The sequence below is a fragment of the Brassica rapa genome, chromosome A08 (assembly GCF_000309985.2).
Source record: "Brassica rapa cultivar Chiifu-401-42 chromosome A08, CAAS_Brap_v3.01, whole genome shotgun sequence".
Taxonomy (NCBI): domain Eukaryota; kingdom Viridiplantae; phylum Streptophyta; class Magnoliopsida; order Brassicales; family Brassicaceae; genus Brassica; species Brassica rapa.
The window spans coordinates 22,887,424-22,902,855 of record NC_024802.2 but is presented as its reverse complement, the minus strand read 5'-3'; positions in this window follow the sequence as shown (position 1 = coordinate 22,902,855).

Here is a 15,432-nt window from a genome sequence, read left to right as displayed (position 1 = left end):
TGAGGTACTCAACAAGAGCAGGCCAGTCTTGGATCACCTGAGGACCTTTGGATGCGTGTGTTATGTTCTTGTACCAGGCGAGCAGAGAAACAAACTAGAAGCAAAGAGCACCAAGGCTATGATGATTGGGTATTCCACTTCACAGAAGGGATACAAATGCTATGATCCTACAGCTAGGAGAGTCCTAGTGTCAAGGGATGTCAGATTCATGGAAGACAAAGGATACTATGATGGGCAGACATGGGAAGACTTGGAGGATCTCTCCCAGCCATCAGAAAGAGCTGCCTGTTTGAGAAACATCCTAGAGGGGCTCGGAATTGGAGTGTCCCAGGATCAGAGTAGGCGTCCAGAACCTACTCCAGCTGCAGCAGAAGAACCATCCCACTTTGCACATGAGGGGGGAAGTGAATCAGTATCTGAACTAGAGGACCAAGGCTTAGAAGAGGCCGGTGAGCTAGGAAACAGAGGAACTGATTCTCCTGTCCAAAGTGGAGAAGGATCAGAAAGGGGAGAACTGAATGAAGAAGATCAGAGACAAGGAGAGGCTAGAGCTGAAGCTGAAGAACAGACTGAAGCAGTGACTCCACAAGTAGAAGAAGAACAAGAGATGGCACAAGAAGGGCCAGTGTTGAGAAGGAGTACAAGGCTGAGAAAGGATCCTTCCAGTTGGGTAAACACGAGAGTGTACTACAATGCCCAAGCTGTGAAGCATCCTACTCAGGCCGTGTGTTCCTTTGCTCAATATCCAGAAGCACATTGTGCATTTATGGTAAACTTAGATAAGAATCACATTCCAAGAAGCTATGAAGAGGCAATGGAAGATAAGGAATGGAAGGAATCAGTAGGAGCTGAGGCAGGAGCTATGATAAAGAATGACACTTGGTATGAGAGTGAACTACCAAAAGGGAAGAAGGCTGTGTCTAGTAGATGGATCTTTACAGTCAAGTACAAGGCTGATGGGTCGATTGAGAGGAAGAAGACTAGACTGGTAGCAAGAGGGTTCACTCAGACTTATGGAGAAGACTACATTGATACATTTGCTCCAGTTGCAAAGCTTCACACCATTCGAATAGTCCTATCAGTGGCTACTAACCTTGGGTGGGATCTTTGGCAGATGGATGTTAAGAATGCATTTCTCCAAGGAGAGTTAGAAGATGAAGTTTACATGCTACCACCTCCGGGCCTAGAAGGGATGGTGAAACAGGGAATGTGCTGAGATTGAAGAAGGCCATCTATGGGTTAAAGCAATCACCAAGGGCATGGTATCACAAGCTGAGCACAACTCTAAATGGAAGAGGTTTCAGGAAATCAGAGCTTGATCACACTCTCTTCACTCTTACTACACCTGCAGGCATTGTTGTGCTTCTGTATATGTGGATGACATAGTTATCACAGGCAGTGATAAGGTGGGAATCAAGGAGACCAAGGAGTTTCTGAAATCTGTGTTTGACATCAAAGACTTGGGAGAAATGAAGTACTTCCTTGGAATTGAGCTGTGCAGATCAGAAGAAGGGTTGTTCATCTCACAAAGGAAGTATATCTTGGATCTGTTGAAGGAGGCTGGTGCGTATGGAGGAAAGACAGCCAAGATGCCCATGGAGGATGGGTATAAAGCTCCACGTGAGGGGGAGCTAGAAGATAGTAAGATGTTTCATGATCCAAAGCTATACAGGAAGCTTGTGGGGAAGCTGATCTATCTAACCATCACTAGGCCAGACATCTGTTTTGCTGTGAACCAAGTGAGTCAGCATATGCAAGCTCCAAGAGAGCATCACTGGCGCATGGTAGAAAGAGTTCTCATGTATCTGAATGGAACTCAAGGGCTTGGTATATGGATGGGTTGTAACGGGAGTACTGAAGCAGTGGGATATTGTGATGCAGATTGGGCTGGAGACAGAACAGATAGAAGATCTACAACCGGCTATTGCACATTCATTGGTGGAAACATGGTTACTTGGAAGAGTAAGAAGCAGAAGGTGGTGTCATGCTCAAGTGCCGAGGCTGAGTATAGAGCAATGCTAAAGCTCACAAATGAGTTGGTATGGATTAAAGGAATCCTGAAGCACTTGGAGATTGAGCAAGCAACACCAATGACCATGCACTGTGACAATCAAGCAGCCATTCACATAGCCACAAACTCGGTGTTCCATGAAAGAACCAAGCATATTGAAGTGGACTGTCATAAAGTGAGGCAGATGATAGTCTTGGGAGTGATACTGCCGTGCTACACAAGGAGTGAGGATCAGTTGGCAGATGTATTCACTAAGGCGGCTAGGCAAAAGACAATGGAGTCAATTCACATAAGGTTGGGACTCCTTGATCTTTCGCCTAAGGGCTGATCTATACACTCTCCTGATCATGAGGTCCTTACTCTTTTTCCCTCATCAGAGTTTTGTCCCAATGGGTTTTCTTTGATGAGGTTTTTAATGAGGAGGAGCTCATGATCCTTCCAAGCTTGACTTGTTCCACATGGTCAAGCTTGAGGGGGAGTGTTGAGATGAGCTAAGGAATATAAGGAGAGTTGTTCAGGGTTGAAGAGGTTGTGATGTGGAGAAGAGGAGAAGGATTGGCCTTAGGGAGAACCGTCCGTACCGGTCCGTACAGGTCCGTACCATGGCCGTACGGCCGTACAGACGGTATCGACCATGCGGTAAAGAAGAGTTACCGCGAGAAGAAGTTTACGGTCTGATCATGTTTTGCCTTGACCAAAGAAGGCATATGACCGTTTATGGATAGAGGAAGAGCGTCTCTACAGGCTGGCACAGGCTGGAAGGATAAGGTTCACTTTTAGCATAGTGACCACGCGTGTGGAGAGGCTCATTGGTCCGGTTCAAATTAAAGGCTCCCTTAGCCTTGACCTCACATGCTTAGTCTCTTCTTAAACCCTAGTGTCTCACTCCTATATATTGTAAACACTCTCTCATTAATGAATTTACGCGAGTTATGTTACTCTCTCTCTAGTCTCTCTCTTGTTCATCATGGATCATACTTAATCTCCCCATTTCTCTCACAATCTCTTCTAAACTTCTCTTAATCTCTTACCAAATCTCTCTTAATCTCTCAATACCTATTCTACTCTCTAAAATCATATCAGATTCTCTAAACACATCTTTAAACTCAGGATCATTAGCATAGCAAGATTTGATATGTTCAAATCCTAAGAGTTTAGTTTCCATTGAAGATAAAAGAGTATACCTTCTGGAGAGTGCATCAGCCACTACATTCTCCTTACCTTTCTTGTAGTGGATGACATAAGGAAAGGTCTCAATGAACTCCACCCACCTGGCGTGTCTCTTGTTCAGCTTCTGTTGCCCTTTGAGATGTTTAAGGGATTCATGATATGTATGGATCACAAACTCCTTAGGCCACAAGTAATGTTGCCACACTTGTAAAGCTCTCACCAAGGCATACAGCTCCTTGTCATAGGTAGGATAGTTTAAGGTGGCGCCTCCTAGTTTCTCACTGAAATAAGCTATGGGTTTCTTATCCTGCATCAACACAGCTCCAATTCCAATACCAGATGCATCACATTCAATTTCAAAAGTCTTAGAAAAGTCAGGAAGTGCAAGTAAGGGAGCACTTGTTAACTTCTCTTTTAGCATTTGAAATGCCTCTTCTTGTGCTGGTCCCCAAGTGAAACCTACACTCTTCTTGACTACTTCAGTCAGTGGTGCTGCAACTGTACTGAAATCTCTCACAAACCTCCGGTAGAAGCCAGCAAGTCCATGAAAACTTCTGACCTCTCCAATAGATTTAGGAATCGGCCACTCCCTGATAGCTTTCACCTTTTCCTCATCAACCTGTATGCCCTGTGAAGTCACAACAAAACCTAAAAAGACAAGGTTATCTGTGCCAAAAGAGCACTTCTTATAGTTAGCATACAGATTTTCTTTTCTAAGCACATCTAGAACTTGCTTCAAGTGGTTAACATGTTCTTTCATAGTCTTGCTGTAAATCAGGATATCATCGAAGTAAACAACTACAAATCGTCCTATCAAAGCTCTCAAGACGTGATTCATCAATCTCATGAAAGTACTAGGTGCATTAGTAAGCCCAAAAGGCATCACAAACCATTCATACAATCCTAACTTAGTTTTAAAGGCAGTTTTCCACTCATCTCCTTCTTTCATTCTAATCTGGTGGTAACCACTCTTTAAATCAATTTTAGAGAAGACACATGAACCATGTAGCTCATCTAGCATATCATCTAAGCGAGGAATAGGATGCCTGTACTTAACTGTTATGTTGTTGATGGCTCTGCAGTCCACACACATCCTCCAGCTTCCATCTTTCTTTGGCACCAAAAGGACAGGTACAGCACAAGGACTCATACTCTCCCTGATATGTCCCTTCTCCATTAGCTCATTGACTTGTTTCTGAAGCTCCTTGGTCTCCACAGGGTTGGTCCTGTATGCTGGACGGTTTGGTAAAGTAGCTCCTGGTACAAAGTCAATCTGGTGCTCTATTCCCCTAATAGGCGGCAGACCTATGGGATTGTCCTCTGGGAACACATCTCTATACTCCTGCAAAAGACACTCAATCTCCTCTGGAATCTCAGGAGCAGGGTTAGTAGTAGAGCTCAACAATTCTTTGTAAACTACTAGTATAAAATTTGATTGTTCAATCACAGCAGTTTTGATATCTTTAGCAGTAGCAAAGAGGTTGAGTTTACTTACCTGGCTGGTCTCTTCAAGAAGCAAGGACTTGCTGGCGGCCTTGGACTCTCCTCTCTTCATTTTGAGATGCAACTGATCCTGGTGTACCTCCTGAGGGGTCATTGGCGCCAGGGTAACTTGTTTCTCCTTATGAATAAAAGTGTATCTGTTGGTAAAGCCATCATGTACTGATCTCTTATCATACTGCCATGGACGTCCAAGAAGGATGTGGCTAGCTTCCAGGGGTGCTACATCACAAGTGATCTCATCCTGGTACTTTCCCACTGATAGCAATACCTTCACTTGCTTGGTGATCTTTAATCCTCCCTCATCATTGATCCATTGCAACAGATATGGCTTAGGATGCTTGAACACTAGAAGATCCAACTTCTCCACCAACTCAGCACTTGCTACATTAGTACAACTTCCTCCATCAATGATCAAGCTACAAACCTTTTCTTGAATCAAGCATCTGGTGTGAAACAAGTTTTCCCTTTGCTCATCTTCTTTGGTTTTAGGTTGAGCATTGAGAAGTCTCCTGGTGACCAATAGCTCTCCACGGACAGGGTACTCCACGCCTTCCTCATCAGACTCTTGGCCGGCGTCCTCCTCTTCAGATATCACCTCCCCGTCGGCTAAGATAGTCATCACCTTCTTGTTGGTGCACTCATTAGCATAGTGACCAAAACCATGACACTTGAAACACTTAATGTTCCTGGTCTTAGTAGGTGTGGATACTCCTTTACCCTTGTCATCTCTCTTGGTCTCCACTGAAGAAGAACCTTCTTTGGACTTATCCCCTGGCTTATCTTCCTTGGAGTAAGCCGGTTTTGAAGCAGGAGTGTATGAAGACCGGGTAGAGCTCTTTCTCTTGTTCTGCTGCTCAATCAAAATAGCCTTATGTAGCAGTTCATCCATGTCCTCATACTCTTGTAGCTCCAACCTATCTTGTATATCTCTGTTAAGACCTCCTTGGAATCTAGCCATAGTAGCTTCTACTTCTTCTTCTAAGTCAGCTTTCAACATGAGTGTTTCCATCTCCTGATGATAGTCCTCTACACTCTTAGATCCTTGAGAAAGCCTTCTCAACTTCTGGTGTAGATCTCTTCCATAGTGATTAGGAACAAATCTCTTCTTCATCACAGTTTTCATCTCAAACCAGGAAGCTACCTGAGGCTCTCCATTGCGTCTCCTGGTAGTAGCAATCTGATCCCACCAGCTGATAGCATAACCACAGAATTCAGTAGCTGCTAGTCTCACTTTTCTCTCCTCAGTGATGAACTGTTGGCAATTGAAAACCAGTTCAATCTTCTTCTCCCACTCTAAGTAAGCATCAGGATCATTCTTCCCATGGAATGGAGGGATTCTAAGCTTGAGATTGCCTAGGTTATCAGTAGCTGGTCGCCTGCGGTTGTGATTTCTACCATGATGACTAGCCTGAGATCCATCATCACTTTCATCAGCTGACTCTTCTTGATAATATTCTCCATAAATCCCACGACCCCTAAGCTCAACTCGTTGCCCTCTTATAGGTCCAATGCGTGCTCTCTGAGCTCCAGCAGCAACCGCGTCCCTCTCTTGCCCTGCATTATCACCAGGTAAAGTTTCATTAGCTTGTTGAGCACGGTTGTAAGTATTTTGCATTCTTCTGGTTATCTCAGCTATCATAGCCTCAAATTGAACTTGGTTGAGGTTGATTTGCTGGACAGCCGGTTCTCCTGAACTCTCAGGTTGCTTTCCATCTCGCCTCTCTTCACTCATTGTTCCTGAAATAGTTAGAGAAAACACAAAGCCAGGAACAAAATTATCTCTCTCTCACTCAAGTTTTCAAATCGCCAAGTCTCAGCTCTTCCCACAATTTCAGTTGAAAAACAAAGTTCTACACTTAAGATCTAGAACTAAAACCCCAATGAATCAGATAGAAAGTATTAAGAGATTTAGGCACCAGCTGACTTTACCACCCTGAGCTGGATTTCTCTTCAGCTAGCTGGATTACTCTTCAGCTATATATATATATTTTTTTTTTTTGATTTGGATCAGAGATCTCTTTTCTTTTTTTTTTTTTTGATTTGCAGGGTTGGCTCAGCTGGCTTACAACAGATAGAAAGATAAGAGAAGTGTTTGATGGAATGAATGATCTGAGTAGTCAAATCGCAAACCCTAACCTTCAAGTAGCTCTGATACCACTTGGTGCAGCCTGGGTATGGCTTAAACTCTGGATCACTTGAAGGTGGATGGATAGAGGGTGTTCTAAGAGGCTACTAGCTCTCCTTTGAACTATGAACGTCTCCCTGAGCCTGTGGGTTGGCGCCAAGGATGGTTTGCTACTCAAAGACACAAGATCACCTTGTATTGTCTAAGATGGGATTCACAGGAATTCCTTCCTTTAAGTGAGATCAATGTTCTAGAGCTGAACAGAGAAAGCTAGAGACAAGACAACAACGTTGACTGAATAATTCTTAGATTGAAAGTTAAGAAAACAAAGCTGCAGCCTCCATGTTCTTAAAGTAAAAATCGAAAACCCTAATGCTAAACCAAGGTGGTTTAATTCTAATTCTAATCCTAATTGTCTTTGGTTTAAATTAAATGAAAGCCCAATAACCAAACCCTTACAAAGTAATTAAATTAAACCAACAAGCTGGTTTATCTTGATCTCCTTGCCTTGAACCAAGGCCCACGGTTTTGGCTATCTCCTGGAGCCTCTCCTCTTGTGCTCTCAATCTTGATCTGGTTACTGGTCCACTCCACAAGCTGGCTAGCTCATTTGGTTCTTCTCTGCTCAACTCTGGTTCTTCTCTTCTCAAGTCTGGCTCTTCTCTGCTCAAGTCTGGCTCTTCTCTGCTCAAGTCTGGCTCTTCTCTTCTCAAGTCTGGCTCTCCCTCATCAGACTCACTCAGCTCTCCAATGTCTCTACTCATGGCTACACCATGTGATCACTGCAAGAAGCCGGGACACAAGAGGAGCCAGTGCTGGATCCTTCATCCCCATCTCAAGCCGGCCAAGTTCAACAAGGATCGAGAAGCCAGAGCTAACTTGTCTACTGAAGTAAGTGAAGCCGGTCCATCAGGAGCAGGCTCAAGTGCACAAGTGGGTGAAAGCGCAGGCAAGGCAATGGCAACTCACTACACGGCCGCAAAGAGTTTGGAGCATGAAGTGATCCGCAAATCTGACATTGATGCCCTCATCAAAGCTCTTAAGGAGTCTGGTACATTCGGAAACACTCTTGGTTACTCATATACTGCTCATATGATGCCTAGGAATGAGAATAGGTTGATAGATATCATTGAGAAATTAAAACTGAGAAATGAATCACCTAGAACTCATCTTGCTAGAGGCATAAAACCATTGATTGTTGACTCTGGTGCATCTCATCACATGATTAGTGATGATAGCTTGATCAAAAACATAGAACCTGCTCATGGACATGTAATGATTGCAAATGGAGATAGAATTCCCATTAAAGGTGTAGGAGACTTAAAGCTATTTGATAAGAACTCTAAAGCATTTTACATGCCTGATTTTACTTCTAATCTCTTATCTGTTAAAAGATGTACCAATGATCTACAATGCAATGTTATCTTTAGTCCTAACAATGTGACATTTCAGGATATTGAGAGCAATAAGTTGATCGGACAAGGAGTAACCAAGGGGGATCTTTATGTACTTGAAGACATTAACCCCATTTCTAGTTGTTTGCTGAGTTCTGTTTTAAGTAAAGGTGCATTATGGCATTCTAGGCTAGGACATCCACATGTTAGAGCCTTAAGCTTAATGTTTCGAGGTGTCATGTTTAAAAATAATGATTGTGAGGCTTGTATTTTGGGAAAACATTGTAAGACTGTTTTTAAAAGATCTACTACTATCTATGATAAGTGTTTTGATCTTGTTCACTCTGATGTATGGACTGCTCCCTGCCTATCTAGAGATAATTACAAGTACTTTGTCACATTTATAGATGAGAAATCTAAATACACCTGGATAACACTCATTAAAACAAAGGATAGGGTTCTTGATGCATTTAAAAACTTCCAATCTTATGTATCTAACCAGTATAATGCCAAGATTAAAATTTTCAGGTCTGATAATGGTGGAGAATATACTGGCAATGCATTCAAGAGTCACCTAGCTCAACATGGGATTCTACATCAGACAAGTTGTCCATACACTCCTCAACAGAACGGTGTAGCTGAGAGAAAGAATAGACACCTAATGGAGGTGGCAAGGTCTATGATGTTTCATACAAGTGTGCCTAAGAGATTCTGGAGTGATGCTGTGATCTCGGCTTGTTATCTAATCAATAGGATACCAACCAAGATCCTGGAAGATCAAGCTCCTTATGAAGTTCTAAACAGAAGCAAGCCTGTGCTGGATCACTTAAGAGTCTTTGGATGCGTGTGCTTTGTACTTGTACCCGGGGAGCTAAGGAATAAGCTAGAAGCAAAGAGCACAAGAGCCATGTTCATTGGCTACTCAACGTCACAAAAGGGATACAAATGCTATGATTCAGAAGCCAGGAGAGTTCTTGTGTCTAGAGATGTGAAGTCCTTGGAGGATAAGAGCTTTTATGGAGATAGAAAGTGGGAAGATCTTGAAGATTTGTCTCAACCATATGATCGAGCTACAAGTCTTAGGCGTGTACTGGAAGGACTTGGAATCAACATGTCCCAGGATCAGCAACCATCAAAGGAGAATGAAGCTGAAGAACCATCACACCATGATCATGAGGGGGGAAATGAGGCTGAGCCTGAAGATCATGAGGATCAAGACTCAGATAGTCATGGTCAAGGTGTGATACAAAGAGAGGAAGAATCCATACAAGAAGATCATGTGGAACCAAATGAAGTAGAAAGAGAAGCAGTTCAGCCTACGGTGGTCCAGCCTACGGTGGTGGAGGTGGAACAAGCCCCATTAAGGAGAAGCACACGGCTGAAGAGAGATGCTTCCAACTGGATAAACACGAGAGTGTACTACAATGCTCAAGCTGTGAAGCATCCCTCTCAGGCTGTGACTCATTTGCGAGTTACCCAAAGGAACATTGTGCATTCATTACAAGCTTAGATGAGAGCAGTGTACGAAGATCATATGTATTGAGATGAGGAAGCCATTATGATAAGAGAGGAGGAGTTAGGAGAGTAATGGGAGAGGGAACGGACGGCGTGTGTACGGACGGTACGGCCAGTGTACGGCCAGTACGGATCACCTCGACCATGATGACTTGAATCACCTTTAAAGTCTATTTAAAGGTTGTGCAAAGTTAGGGCATGGCATGTACGGATAGGGTATGACCGTACAGATAAGAGAACGTAAAGGAGAAGGAGGATGGAAGGCAAAGCCACCATCAGACGCGGAAGGTTTGGAACGGATCAGACCGTTTATGGATAAGGTTGGAGCGCGCCTTATCTATCCAGCTCTTGGACAGGCTGTAAAGCCATACGCGTGTGTTACTTTCTGACCTTGACTACACATGCTTAGACTAGTGCCATTTCCCTTACTTGAAAGCCCTAATGTCTCTCCTATATATATTGTAACCTCATCCATAATAAAGATTAGACAGTTCTGATTATTCTTAGCCTCCATGGCGTGTCTCTTAGTCTCTTGATCTAAATCTCTTACTCTCTACACTCGTTTCGTCTCTAATCTCTCTCAAATCTATTCTAAACACTCAGATTACTCTTCATTACTCTAAAGTCATATGGTATCAGAGCCAGGTTCGTGAGAATCTGAGTTCTTGTTGAGGTTTGTATCAAGACAAAGGATAGAAGCTAGGAGCTGGGCGTTGAAGATTCAAGCTTCAAGTCTTCTCCGGTTGTGTTTCTAGTCTTGTTGGTGTGATTACTACTCTCAGTCCAAGATTTAGCAAGCTGTTTACGTCTAGCTGCTTCAAGATGGATAGTGGGATGAAGATGAAGGTGGCGGTAGTGTTCAAGAGGAACAACTACCTAGTGTGGTCACGGATGGTGAAGACCGCAGTTGGGAGCAAAGGCTTGTGGGGACACATTACCTCTGGAACGGCCCCAAAGCCGGTTGCTCAAGAAGAAGACAAGGATGAGACAGCAAAGGATCCATTTGAGAGGTGGGAGCAGGAAGACATGATGGTGATGTCAGTTCTTCATGCTTCCTTAGAGCCGGCGATTCTGGATGCATACTGCTACTGTGAGACAGCAAAGGAGTTGTGGGATACCTTAAAGAGGGTGTATGGAAACACATCCAACCTGAGTAGAGTCTTTGAGGTAAAACAAGAGATCAACAACTTGACTCAAGAAGACATGGAGTTTACCAAGCACCTAGGAAGGTTCAGGTCACTCTGGTCCGAGCTAGAGATGTTGAGGCCAAGCACGGTTGATCCCAGTGAGCTAATCAAGAGGCGTGAGCAGGACAAGGTCTTTGGACTGCTCTTGACACTGAATCCGGCATACAGTGGGCTGATACAACAAATGCTGAGAGATGATACTCTACCTGACTTGGAGGAAGTGTGTTCTAGGATTCAGAAAGAGCAAGGGTCAATTGGGTTGTTTGGGAAGAAGGGGGAGTTGTCTTTAGCTAACCAAGCCGCACAAGCTGAGCAAGGAGAGACTCCACAGGCTAACAGAGCTACGAATGGGAAGTTTGAAGATAGGAGGTTCAATGGGAGCTGTGATCATTGCAAGAAGCAAGGCCACAAGAAGAGCCAGTGTTGGATACTCCACCCACACCTCAAACCGGCAAAGTTCATGAAGGAAAGGGAAGCTAGAGCTCACATGTCTGACGGGTCAAGTGATGTGGGTACTAGCAAGGCTCAAGAAGGTGGTACAAGTGATGGCAAGTCTCTGGTGGCGTACATGGGAGCTCCTAACAGCCGCAACAATGATCAGGACTTCCTAAGGAAGGCTGACATTGATGCACTCATCAAGATGTTCAAGGATAACGGTAACATCTATGGTTATTCTTATGGTGCTTCCATGATTGCTAGGACTGTAGGAGACTTAGATTGCATCACTAGAACTGATAGTATAGCTAGGTCTCTAAGAAATGCAAATAACTACAATGCATATAAGCCATCTAGTATACTCGCTCACCTTGCTAGTAATCAATCAACTAGACCTCTTATTGTAGATTCAGGTGCTTCACATCACATGATTAGTGATACTAAGTTAATTAAGAACATTGTGCCTACTAAGGGTCATGTGATGATTGCAAATGGTGATAAGGTTCCAATTAAAGGAATAGGAACACTTAAACTGTTTAGTAAAGACTCAAAAGCTTTCTATATGCCTGACTTTACTTCAAACTTATTATCTGTCAAGAAATGTGCAACTGACTTGCAATGCAATGTCATATTTAGTCCTAATGATGTGAAGTTTCAGGATATTGAAAGCAGCAAAGTGATTGGAAAAGGAGTAACAAAAGGAGACTTATATTTGCTTGAAGATCTTGCCCCTGTTTCTGATATTAGCTGCTCTTTTACTACTGCGTCTGTTCCTAGTTTAAATAAGAATGCATTGTGGCATGCTAGACTAGGACACCCTCATAATAAGGCTTTAAAACTGATGTTGCCAGGTGTTTCTTTTGAAAACAATGATTGTGAAGCTTGCATTTTAGGCAAGCATTGTAGAACTGTTTTTCCAAACTCTTCTACAGTTTATGAGAAGTGCTTTGATCTTATTCACTCTGATGTATGGACTGCTCCTTGTTTATCTAGAGAGAATCATAAGTATTATGTCTCATTCATTGATGAAAAATCTAAATACACCTGGTTAACCTTAATTCCAACTAAAGATAGGGTGCTTGATGCATTTAAAAATTTTCAATCCTATGTAACTAACCATTATCAAGCCAAGATTAAGATTTTCAGGTCAGATAATGGAGGAGAATACATTGGACAAGCTTTCAAGCAACACCTATCTCAGTATGGAATTCTTCATCAAACAAGCTGTCCCTACACTCCACAACAGAATGGTGTGGCTGAGAGGAAGAATAGGCACCTTATGGAAGTTGCAAGATCAATGATGTTCCAAGCTAATGTACCTAAGAAGTTTTGGAGTGATGCAGTAGCCACGGCCTGCTATCTAATCAACAGGACTCCCACACTGATCTTGAAAGGGCAGTCACCATTTGAGGTTCTCAACAAACATAAACCCTCATTAGAACATATAAGGATCTTTGGGTGTTTATGTTATGTTTTGATACCCGGGGAGTTGAGAAACAAGCTTGAAGCTAGGAGTACTAAGGCAATGTTTATTGGCTACTCTACAACTCAAAAGGGATACAAGTGTTATAATCCAGACACAAGAAGGGTGCTGGTATCAAGGGATGTGAAGTTTGTTGAAGAGAGAGGATATTATGAGGAGCAAACCAAAGAAGACTTGAAGGATCTTACCTCGGAGAGAGCCACTACCTTGCGGATCATCTTAGAAAGTATTGGAGTCAAAGTGAGACAAGATCAGCAAGGATCTGGCAGTAACCCAGGATCTCAACCACCAAATGGTGGACGTTCAGCAACTCCCACTTCTGATCATGGGGGGGAAAGGAGTGAACCAGAGACAACTCAAGAGAGTAGTGGAGCATCTGGTACACATGATCAAGATGTGGAAGTAAGTGAACAGCAAGATGGAGCTGAAGCAAGTCAGCTAGGAGAAGAAGAGGCAGTTGAAGTGTCTACTTCTGTACCACAAGAAAGTGGAGAAGAATCACAAGTGGAAGTGGAACAACCGGAACCAGCATTGAGAAGAAGCACACGGATTAGGAGAGATGCTTCCAACTGGGTAAGCACGAGAGTGTACTACAATGCCCAGGCTGTGGAGCATCCTTCTCAAGCTGTGTGTTCCTTTGCTCAATACCCTGAAGAACATTGTGCTTTTATGGTAAACTTGGATGAGAACTACATACCAAGAAGCTATGAAGAGGCAATGATGGATAAAGAATGGAAGGAATCAGTTGGAGCTGAGGCAGGAGCTATGATCAAGAATGATACATGGTATGAGAGTGAGTTACCAAAAGGGAAGAAGGCGGTGACTAGTAGATGGATCTTCACAATCAAGTATAAGGCTGATGGAAAGGTGGAGAGGAAGAAGTCAAGATTGGTTGCAAGAGGCTTTACTCAAACTTATGGAGAAGATTACATTGAGACCTTTGCACCAGTAGCTAAACTTCACACAATCCGGATTGTCTTAAGCTTAGCTGTGAACCTTGGATGGGGCTTATGGCAAATGGATGTGAAGAATGCATTTCTACAAGGAGAGCTGGAGGATGAAGTGTATATGCATCCACCTCCAGGCTTGGAACACTTAGTGAAGAGAGGGAATGTGTTGAGACTGAAGAAAGCTATCTATGGACTGAAGCAATCACCAAGAGCTTGGTACAACAAGCTGAGTACTACTCTGAATGGCCGAGGCTTCAAGAAGTCTGAACTAGACCACACCCTCTTCACTCTCACTACTTCCTCAGGTATGATTGCACTCCTTGTGTATGTTGATGATATCATTATCACAGGAAGTGATAAGGAAGGTATCATAGCAACCAAGGAGTTTCTTAAATCCATGTTTGAGATTAAAGACTTGGGAGAAATGAAATACTTTCTTGGAATTGAGATATGTAGATCCAAGGAAGGTTTGTTCATGTCCCAAAGGAAGTATACACTTGATCTTTTGAAAGGTGCAGGTGCTTATGGAGGCAAGACAGCAAGGATGCCTATGGAGGATGGCTACAAAGTCCCACGAGAGGGGGAGATTGACGACAGCAAACCTTATCAGGATCCTAAACTCTATAGAAAGCTAGTTGGTAAATTGATTTACCTTACCATAACTAGACCTGACATTTGCTTTGCTGTGAATCAGGTGAGTCAACACATGCAAGTGCCTAAGGAACATCATTGGCGCATGGTGGAGAGGATCTTGATGTATCTCAACGGCTCACCTGATCAAGGAGTATGGATAGGTTGCAATGGGAGCACTGAAGTGGTTGGATACTGTGATGCGGATTGGGCTGGGTGATAGAGCAGACAGGAGATCAACCACAGGCTATTGCACATTCATTGGAGGCAACTTGGTTACTTGGAAGAGTAAGAAGCAGAAGGTGGTGTCTTGCTCAAGTGCAGAAGCCGAGTATAGAGCTATGCTGAAGCTGACCAACGAGCTGGTGTGGATCAAGGGCATCTTGAAGCATTTGGAGATTGATCAAGCCACGCCAATGACAATGCATTGTGATAACCAAGCTGCCATCCACATTGCCTCCAACTCGGTGTTCCATGAGAGAACCAAGCACATTGAAGTAGATTGTCACAAGGTGAGGCAGATGATCATCTTAGGAGTCATCTTGCCATGCTACACAAGAAGTGAAGATCAGTTAGCGGATGTGTTCACCAAGGCTGCAAGACAGAAGACAATGGAGTCCATTCACATCAGGTTGGGCCTCATTGATCTTGGGAAGAGAAGGAGCTGATACCCTTTGGCTGTGAGGTCTTTACTCTTTTTCCCTTATCAAGGTTTTATCCCAATGGGTTTTCCTGGTAAGGTTTTTATGAGGAAGATCTCATGGCTGTCCAAGCTTAGACTTTCACAAAGCTAAGCTTGAGGGGGAGTATTGAGATGAGGAAGCCATTATGATAAGAGAGGAGGAGTTAGGAGAGTAATGGGAGAGGGAACGGACGGCGTGTGTACGGACGGTACGGCCAGTGTACGGCCAGTACGGATCACCTCGACCATGATGACTTGAATCACCTTTAAAGTCTATTTAAAGGTTGTGCAAAGTTAGGGCATGGCATGTACGGATAGGGTTATGACCGTACAGATAAGAGAACGTA